We start from the raw sequence: 11,032 nt of genomic DNA, 5'->3' as shown, positions 1-11,032 counted from the left end.
ACTTCAGCACCCACTACCAGCAGAAACTCCGTGCTCAAGCAGATACCGCCAAGCCATCATAAGTCAGCCCGCAACTCGGGTGGAGACCCTCTCTATACAAGCACAGACCATTCTGGCCAGAAGACCAGAGAAGAAGAAGAAACCAAGGGGTGGTGGTGGGTGGAGATATTTGCACAGGCACACGGGGCCTGAGTTCCCAAAGGACCTTGCAGGCCTAAACTGGATTAAACCAGCTGAGTATGGGGTGTGGCAAATTCCCCAAATCTAGCCAACCTAAATCTTCCAACAGGCCCCACCAACAGCTGTTGTGCAATGAGATAAGATGGCCTGAACCAGTCTCCAGCCACCCCAGAAGACCCTGGTGCCAGTGCTGCTGCTTCCCCTTCTGCAGGCAGGTAGAGGGTATGTAAGGCTCTCCCCTTTTGAAAATAAACTGAGCTTGCTACACCCAGCTTGTCTCCCAGAGTCTATGCCACTGACCCTGAGTCTACTTGCCCCCTCCCACAAGCGGTAGCACATTAGAACAAAAGCAGCATGGGGTGGGCATGTATTCAACAAAGATAAAGACAGAAATTATAGGAAAGACCTATAATCACCACAAGCCCAGAGGCATAGACCCCAGTGTAAAAACATAATCAACAGCCAGGGCCATATGTACTACAGCTGAAACACCAGAACATTACCTTAAGACCTACTTTATAAAGATGATAGAGGTCCTTAAAGAGGAAATAAGTAAACCCCTTAAAGAAATAGAGGAAAAGACAAACAAAAATATGAGGAAATCAATAAATCCCTTAAAGAAAGTCATGAAAAAACAAACAGATGAAGGAAATTAATAGAGCAGTTCAAGCCCTGAAAATGAAAATAGAAGCAATAAAGTAAGCAGAAACTGAGGGAATTATGGAAATGGAAAATCTAGGTAAGCACACAGGAACTACTGACACAAGTATCACTAACATAATACAAAAGATGAAAGACAGAATGTCAGTCACTGGAGATACCATAGAAAAAATAGATACGGTCAGCAAAAACATTAAACATAGAAATCCCTGATACAAAACATGCAGGAAGTTGGGAACACCATGTAAAGACCAAACCTAGGCCCTTTACCATTCTTTGGGTGACCACGTGTTTTTCTCTTGCGTTCCTCCTTGTTTCCTACTTTCTTTGCTGGTGTGGATTGTAGGCTGGTGGTGCTTTGGTCCATGTCTAACATCCATATATGAGAGAGCACATACCATGCTTGTCTTTCTGTGATTGGGTTACCTCACTCAGGAGGTTTTCTTCCAATTACATCCATTTTCCTGCAAATTTCAAGATTTCATTTTTTTTTCTGCTGAGTAGTACTCCATTGTGTAAATGTACCACATTTTCTCTACCCATTCTTCAGTTGAGGGGCATCTAGTTTGCTTCCAGGTTCTGGCTACTAAAAACAATGCTGCTATGAACATAGTTGAGCAGATGTCCTTGCTGTATGAATGTGGAGGAATAGAGGACAGCAAGAAAGGAGATACCTTGATGGAGAGAGCCAGTATAGTTTTAGAGTGAGGTCTGGCACTAGGGAAATGTTCTGGGATCCACAGGAATGACACCAACTAAGAATCTATGCTGAAGTGGAGAGGCTGCCTTTGATGCCCTTCCTCTATAATGAGATTGATGACTACCTTGGTTGCCATCCTAGAGCGGTCATCTAGTAGCTGATTGAAGAAGAACCAGTCACCCACAGCTAAACACTGAGCCATACTCCTGGAATCCAGTTGTAGAGAGGGAGGAGGGATAAGCAAGGGAGCCAAGACCATGCTGGAGAAACCTGCAGGAACAGTTGGCCTGACCTAGTGACAGCACACAGACCCTAGTCCTAAAGCTGAGGAACCAGCATTGGACCAAACCAAGCCCTCTGAATGTGGGTGCCAGGTAGGAGGCCTAGGCAGACTATGTGACCTCTAACAGTGGAGCCAGTGTTTATCCCTAGTGCACAAATGGACTTTTGGGAGCCCATTCCCTATGGAGGGAAACACACACAACAACATAACAGGAATTAACACTCATTGGTCTGTTGGGGAAGTCCTGTGTATATGTCAATAAATTACTGCTGGCCAATAGGAATCTAGATAGGTGGGGCTAGGAGTCCAGGAGGATTCTGGGAAGGAGAAACACAGGAGAGTCGAGATGTAACGCCATTGGGGTAGGAAGCCTGGAAACCTCTCCGGTAAGAGACATACTTAGATTAACAATTATGGGGTAATTACTTAAGTCAGAGCTAGCCAGTAAGAAACAAGCAAGGCCAACAGCTTCATAATTAATACAGCGTCTTGTGTGTTATTTGGGGACTACAATGTGGCAGAGCGCAGGCGACTGGTGGGTGATAAACCAAAGCGGCTAGCAAAGAAAAAGCTTCTCTTAACACTGGTCATTGATATTTCTTGATATCAATGAACTCAATTCACTAATAGAAAGACACACACTAACATACAAAAATGGGATTTATTCCTTCTGCTGCATACAACAAACACACCTCAACATCAAAGATGGACGATACCTCAGAGAAAAGGTTTGAAAAAAATTTCCAAGCAAATGGACCTACAAAGCAAGATGGTGTAGTAATTGTAATATCTAACAAGATACACTTCAATTTAAAGCTAATTGAAAGGGATAGGGAAGGACACTTCATACTCAAAGAAAAAAATCATCCAAGATGACTTTTCAATTCATAACATCTATGCCCCAAACACAAGGGAACCCATGTTTGTAATGGAAACACAACTAAAGTTTAAATTACACATTGGTCCTCACACATTGATAGTGGGAGACTTCAATATCCCAGTCACACCAATGGAAAGGTCTTCCAGATAAAAACTAAATAGAGAAATAGTGGTGTTACAGACATTATGAACCAAATGGACCTAACAGAGATCTAGAGGCAGAACATTTCACCCAAACATGAAAGAATACACCTTCTTCTCAGCATGGAACATTCTCAAAAGTTGACCACATTCTCAGTCACAAAGCAAGTCCCAATAGATACAGGAAAACTGAAATAACACCTACATCCTATCAGAGTTATGTGGATTAAAACTGGATATCAAGAACAGAAACATCAGAAAGCTTAAAATGCCATGGAAAATAAACAGTTTTCTACTGAGTTACCACTGGGTCAAGGAAGAAACAAAAAAAAGAAATTAAAGACTTCCTAGAACTTAATGAAAATGAATGCACAGCATACCCAAACTTATGGCACACAATGAAATCCATGCTAAGAGGGAGGTTCATAGCACTAGGTGCCTTCATGACGGAATTGGTGAGATCTCATGCCAGGAACTTAACAGCATGCATGAAGCCTCTAGAAGAAAAAAACATACACAGGAGGTGTAGACAGCAGGAAATAATCAAACTGAGGACTGAAATCAGTAAAATAAAGAAAACAATGCAAAGAATGAAACTAAGAGATAGTTCTTTGAGAAAATCAACAAGATAGACAAACCCTTATCCAAACTCACTAAAAAACACAAAGAGAATATCTAAATTAACAAAATCAGAAAGGAAATGTGGGACACCAAGGAAATCCAAAAAATTATTTGATCATACTCCACAAAATTTAAAAATCTAAAAGAAATGGACAGTCTGCTTGACAGATATCATTTATCAAAGTTAAAGCAAGGCCAGATAAAAAATTTAAATAGATATATAACCCTTAAGGAAATAGAAGCAGTCATTAAAAGTCTCCCACCAAAAAAAAGCCTAGGCTAGATGGTTTTATTGCAAAAGTCTACCAGGCTTTCAAAGAAGAGATAATGCCAATAACTCCTCAAATTATTCTACAAAACAGAAACAAAGGGAATATTGTCAATTCATTTTATGAGGCCATAGTTTCCCAGATACTCAAACTACACAAATATTTAACAAAGAAAGAGAATTACAGACCAATTTGTCCCTAGAACACTAATGCAAAAACTCAATAAAATACTCGAAAATAGAATCCAAGAAGATATAAAAAAATCATCCACCATGATCAAGTAGGTTTCACTCCAGAAAAATCTGTCAATGTGACCCACAGTATAAATAAACTGAAAGAAAAAACACATGATCATTCATTAGATGCTGAAAATGCCTTTGAAAAATCCAATACTCCTTCATAATAAAAGTCTTAGAGAGATCAGGGATACAAGGGACATACCTAAGCATAATAAAGGCAATATACAGCAAACCTATAGCCAACATAAAATTAAATGGAGAGAAACTCAAAGCAATTCCACAAAAATTGGGAAGAAGACAAGGCTGTCTACTCTCTCCATATCTGCTCAATAAAGTACTTGAAGCTCTAGCTGGAGCAATAAGATAAGTAAAGGAGGTTAAGGGGATACAAATTGGAAAGGAAAAGTCAAACTTTCACTATTTGCTGATGATGGGATACATCAACAACCCCAAAATACTACCAGGAAACGCAACTGATAAATACCTGTAGTTATATGGCTGGATACGAGATTAAGTGAAAATAATCAGTAGCCCTCCTATATACAAATGATAAATGGGCTGTGGAAGAAATCAGGGAAAGAAAAACCGTCACAATAGACACAGACAACATAAAATGTCTTGGGGTAACTCTAACCAAGCAAGTGTAAGACCTGTATGACAAGAACTTCAAACCATTAAAGAAAGAAATTGGAGAAGATATCAGAAGATGCCAATGCTCATGGATTGGCATGATTAACATAGTAAAAATAGCCATCTTGCCAAAAACAATGTATAGAATGTGATACCCTTCAAAGTTCTAACATAATACTTCGTAGACCATGAAAGAACAATACTTTTTTCTTAATTCCAAGATAAAGTTTATAGTTAACAGCACTTATCAATTTAATTTAACTTCTTAAAGCAATTAGACACCATAGAACACAAATGGCAGGCTCCCCAGTTACATTTTTTGTAAAACACTGATTCTGCTCTGTCTTTCTACTTTCCTTTGCTCAAGTTTCCACTGAAGACACCCTTGATCTTCCCTGATCCAGTTCTTGTTTTGTTGTTTCTGTCGCAAATCTGTTGCTGAATATTCTTGGGTTTCACCAATGGAGCACACATTTAACTCTTCAACATCACCCAATCTGGTGTCTTACATCTGCTGTATTGATCCACAGAGATAAATGATCTGAGTGTCTTCAATGTGGCATCTTCATTCTTTCAAGTATTTTTCTTAATTACTGATGTGACATTAAAATATTTCCATAAATTCCTTCAGACTTCTGCTTTTATGACACAGAGCATAAGTCCTATACCATCAAATTTTATCTGGACAGTATTATTTTCCTAATGAATAGTGTATACAAGAGAAAATAGTGACCTTTTTGCTGGTGAAACCAAATAGACATCACTACCTTCAAATGATTCAGGTTATTTTCAGCCGAAACAAGCAAATTAGGAAAGGAAACCATAAGACAAACATATCCAAATACAAAATAAAGTTTTGCCATGATAAATGCAATTAATGTCATGTTAACATTTTATTGAAGCTCTCAATCTCACGCTTTCTCTGACACAGATATGAATTTGTGCACAAGAAATGGTTTTGGCTCCTGCTATTCTCCATGCCATTATCCTCACTTTACATACTCATTGTCTTGGTTCTGTGAGTTGCATGGACTAGAAATTTAAAATCATTTATGACTTTTTCTTATCATTCAGTTTTAAGTATCCATCTCAGTGGATATATACACTGTTTCTCATTCTTTTGTTAGATTTCAAATGTGAACATTTAATTTTAAATATTTAATTATTTTTAAATTCATACATCTAAATTCTTATAATCTTCATGTGGAGACTGATTACTGCTTTGAATATATTATCACTTTCTAATCTCAAACTGAAGTCTTCTTAATCAGATTTTATTTGTACAATCCAGTTACTCATCCTGAAAAAGTTCTATTTCATCTTAGATTAATTTCCCTTTTACTTTACATATGACAAGTCTCTCATAATTTCAGATACTCTAGGTACTCCATGACTGTTAGTTAAATGTATTGAAGCTATTTTAATTACATTAAATTCATATATTATAAAGTGATTGAACAGCAGAGGCACTTGGTCCAACATTGGATAGAGTAGCCCTCAGTAACTATTGGGTTAACTGGAAACTTTATACATAAGTGAGGCAAAATCTTTTCACAGTTATCCACATCAATATAAGACTCTAAAGAATAACATAGACTGAGTATTAAAAATAGAAATATCCATTATAGTGAGTGCAGTAAAGGCACAGAAATACAAGTTCTGTATGATCTCAGCTTTGGAATCTAATGACATCACAGAAGGTGAGAGCAGAATTGTTGCCAGAGGCTGGGAGGGAGAGCAGAAGAGAGACAGTGAAAGGTGAGTGAGTAGTCAGCTACACTGAGCAGCAAGGAGTTTGGGAGGTGAATACAGGTAATAGTCACTCGCAGAGTTCTGAAACTCAAAGTCTTTTGAAGGTTTTCACAACATAAAAGTGATGAAAGTTTTGGGAGGTAAATGTGCTAAATATGGCAAACTTTGTATAATGCAAAAATGTATTGAAACATAAATGGCATCCACTTCGTTTGCACTATTTGGTGAATGGGTTTGATGTGTGTGTGTGTGTGTGTGTGTGTGTGTGTGTGTGTGTATATAAGAGCATGTTCATGTAGAAGTTAAGAGGACACCTACCTTATTCCTTTCAAACAAGTCTCTTTGTAAGTCTGGCCAGCAATCCCCAGTGATCACAGTGTCTCCACCTCCTCACCTCCACAGATCTAGGATACAGATGTCATGGCCGACGTACAGTTTTTACTTGGTTACTAGAAATGCGACTTGGGTCCTTAGTGAAGCCTTCTGATGACTCTTTCCATTGGTCTTTTATTTCATGAAGATTTTTACTTTAAAGATTTCATGTCTTCCTCTTCAGGAGATTTCCCCTCCAAGTCTGAATGCTGTCTTGCCTTTTCATGTGTCCTCTTACTGGCACATCTTCTGAAGTACAGCATGGCCAGTTTTGCAAGGTTATCTTTATTAACAAGCAAACTTCTCTCTCCAGAAGTGCTAACTATGACTCAGAAAGCAGGAAGTGCATAGTAGTAAAGACACACAACAAAGCCAGGTGTTCAAATATATCCAGGAAGTAGTTGGAAGTAGGAATTGTACACAGAACATAGATAACAGAGGCTAAAAAATGAAGTTAAAAAGTGAGAAAATAGTAGTATGTCACAAAAAGCAAAAGGGGACATAAACCAAGGCAAGCACAGTAAAGATTATGGGATGAAGATATCAAAATAATAGTGAGGGGCTGGTATTCCCAAATTCAAGGCTGGCAATGAAGTGAGTGATGAAACAACCTTAAATCCATTCCTGCCAGCCAAGACAGAGGACATGTGTTTATGGATCTGGGTCACCTCCCTCAGAATGACTATGTCCAGCTCCATTCATTTACCTGTAATTCTCATAATTCATTTTTCTTATAATTAAAAAATGGAAAGAACAATACTTAACTTACATGGAAAAATAAACACTCAAGATAGTTAAGACAATCCTTTACAATAAAAGAACCTCCAGAGACAACATTCTCCCTGATTTGGCATGAAGAAAGACAGGCTGATCAATGAAATTGAATCACAGACACAGACATATATCTACACATCTATGGACACCTGATTTTTATTAAGAAGCCAGAAATACACAATGGAAAAAAGGTGTTCATCTAACTGGATGTCAGCATATAGAAATCAAATATATCTATATCTATCACTCTACGAAAAACTCAATTAAGCAGATCAAAGATATCAACATAAATCCTAACAGTGAACCTAACAGAAAAGAAAGTGATGAATAGACTTGAACTCATTGTCACAGGAGACAACTTCCTGAACAGGACACTGATAGCACAGGCACTAAGATCAACAATTAATAAGCGGGATTTCATGAAGCTGAAAAGATTCTGTAAGGCAAAGTACACTAATAGGATGGCAGCCCACAGAATAGGAAAGAGTTTACCAATGCCACATCTGACGGGAGGCTAATATCCAAAATATATAAAGAACTCAAGAAACTAGACACCAAAAAATAAATCAATCAAACAAACAAATAATCCAGTTGAAAGTGGATACAGATCTAAACAGAAGAGTTCTCAATAGAGAAATCTCAAATGGCCAAGAAACACTAAGAAATGTTTACCATCCTTAGTCATCAGGGAAATGCCAATGAGAAGGTCTCTGAGATTCCATCTAACACCTGTTAGAATGCCTAAGATAAAAAACAGAAGTGACAGCTCATGCTGGAGAGGATGTGAAGCAAGGGAAACACTCCTCCATTGCTGGTGGGAGTGTGAACTTGTACATCTACTTTGGAAATCAATATGGAGGTTTCTCAGAAAATTGGAAATAAATCTACCTCAAGACCCAAATATACCATTCTTGGCTATGTACCCAAAGGATGTTCCATCCTACTACAAGGATCCTTCCTCAACTATATTCATCACAGCTTTATTCATAAATAAATAAATAAATCATCTGGTATATACAGTCCATTAATGTTGTGAGGTCATGGAGTGCTTGACAGTGTCCAAATTACACATAAAATATACCATTAGATTATTTATCTGTTTGGACATGCATTCTTGCAGGTTCATTTACAAGGAACAGACTGTTTCAGGGAAAATATTCTAGTGAATGGGGAGCAAGAGTTATACAGTCAAACCCTCATCTAGGGTTGTTAGCAAAGATAGAACTTTATAACTGAAAATTCAGAACACCCTTGGACTAATTTTAAAAATTATCAGATTTTGAGACTCAAAATAAGCAGTACAGTAAATATTGCAACAGGAATGCATTTTATAAAACATCTCATAAGGGATGAAAAGATGGCTGGCCTGCTAAGAGCACTGGCTTGCCTTCCAGAAGGTGAGGGATTCCCAGAGCCCACATGGTGACTCAAAACCATCTATATATAACTCCAGTTTTAGGGAATCCGATGCCCTCTGTGAACACTAGGAACACAGGAGGTACATAGAGATACATATGAAATAAAACAAAATAAAAATTACTATGAGAAATCATACCACCCTTTTTCATTATACATCATACATATTTCAAAATACAACCTTCTCCAGGGTCCTACCTGAGATGCCTATTATTTATTTCCTTTCATACATAGTTTAAGTTTCTTAAATTCGTATCTAAAGGTGTAAGTGATAGCATAGGATGCTAATCTCCAGCACTGTAAGCAAACCTTGCTTTCCTGGTCTCATAAGGGATAACACTTGAGAATATGGACTGTGTCATTAATGAGCAACTTGGTGGTTATTGTCTGGATTGCTATCAACTTCATAATGTCCAGTGAGGACTATAGCAACACTTCCCCTACAGTGTATCAATGAATAGATTGCCATTTTTCCTCCTTTTGAATGTGCTTACTCACTATCTAGTGTCTGAGTTTCAGATTGAATGACTTCCTTGCTCCAGACTTTTGTAGAATTTCCAGAATTTGTTTCTTTTGTATCAACTCATACAAGAAACACGTATGGTAAAATCCATGGAAATACGTAGGAAGGCACTACCTACCGTTTTCACACACCTTTCCATTTGTTAACATGCTTCCAAGTCTTTTCACAAATTAGTCAATACATACATGCCAAGTTTGTTTTATACTCAGAGCACTATGCTAGGCACTAGTGGCATACATGTAAGCATTACAGGTTTTCTCCATGAAGCAAGCCCATCTAGTATATTAGACAGATGCATCCCAAGCATCATAGTACATTGTGGTTAAGCAGTGGTGGTGAGGCTGGCACAGATGTGAATATAGTACAGAGATAGGTTTTCTCCTGGAACTTGATTAGTAGACCAGGCTAGTCTTGAACTCATTGAGATCCACCTGCCTCTGCCTCCCAAGTGCTGGGATTACAGGCTGGTTTTCTGATACCAGCATATTGAGGTGTTCAAGTCACACAGGACTGAGATGGATTGGGTGTTGAAGCCCAGTGACTCAAAGAGCACCTACAGTGTTAATGATGGTTATGTGAGGCTCCCAGCTCTTCTCTGGTTTGGAAACTACCTGTGGACACAGAGGTCAAGGTTACAGGAGAGGCCTTTGTTCTGTTTGCCTCACATGAATTGTCTAAGAAAGCTCTGAGGAAGTGTAAGGAGCGATTGGGCATGATGCTGAAATGTTCAAGAGTGTCAGGAGGAAGCTGGGTCATACTCAGATTCACCTTTCAAGTTCATGCCTTCATGACTGCAGGCAAATGCCTGGGCCCAATGACTGGCCTGGAACAGTCTTGAGGCTCAGGGGCATTGTGAAGCAGGCAGGCCTGGATAGAACGACATCTCCTGCCTACAGCATGGACAATGGGAGCTGTGAAGAATGTGGTGGCCTCAGTAATGGCTATGGCTTCACTACTGACCTGTTTTGGGAAAACTGCAGCTACTGTTTCTCAGGGGCGTATGACCAGACATAGAGACACAAGTTCCTAGCGCAGAGTATCACAGGCCACTGTGTCCCCATGAGGGACTGCCCTATAAAGCAACAGAGAATGACTTTTACGTCTTCTCTCCACTCAGACCTGTGAGAATTCATATTGAGACTGTCCCTGAAGAAAGAACAACAGAAGAGGCTAATGTTGAGTTTACCACCCACGAAGAAGCAGAGGCAGCTATATTGAAGGACAGAGCTAAAATGCAATACAAATACATGCATTGAACTCATCCTGAATTCAACTACCAGGCTAGCAATGGGGCTAATAGCAGTCAGGTGATACAGTGTCCATAGAGAATTGCTGGAGTCCATAGATCTGTGGATTTATGTCTGAGTTTTTGATTCAATTCCAATTCCATTGATCCACCTGTCTGTTTTGATTCCAATATCATGCAGTTTTTATTGCTCTAGCTCTGTAATAGAGATTGAAATCTGGGACAGTGATACCTCTAGAAATGCTTTTATTGCACAGGATTGGTTTAGCTATTCTTGTTTTTTTATTTTTTCCTATAAAGTTGAGTGTTACTCTTTCAAGGTCTCTTAAAAATGTGTTGGAACTTTA

General features: G+C 38.7%; 1 pseudogene; it reads left to right on the top strand.

Moving 5' to 3' along the window:
• The first annotated feature begins 3,286 nt into the window (after positions 1–3,286).
• LOC110342043 lies at positions 3,287–10,695 on the top strand (annotated as a pseudogene).
• The last annotated feature ends 337 nt before the right edge of the window (positions 10,696–11,032 follow it).

Source organism: Mesocricetus auratus, unplaced genomic scaffold (genome assembly GCF_017639785.1).
Source record: "Mesocricetus auratus isolate SY011 unplaced genomic scaffold, BCM_Maur_2.0 Super-Scaffold_15014, whole genome shotgun sequence".
NCBI lineage: Eukaryota > Metazoa > Chordata > Mammalia > Rodentia > Cricetidae > Mesocricetus > Mesocricetus auratus.
Note: the sequence above shows the minus strand (reverse complement) of the source record. Positions and strands in the feature narration are given on the sequence as shown.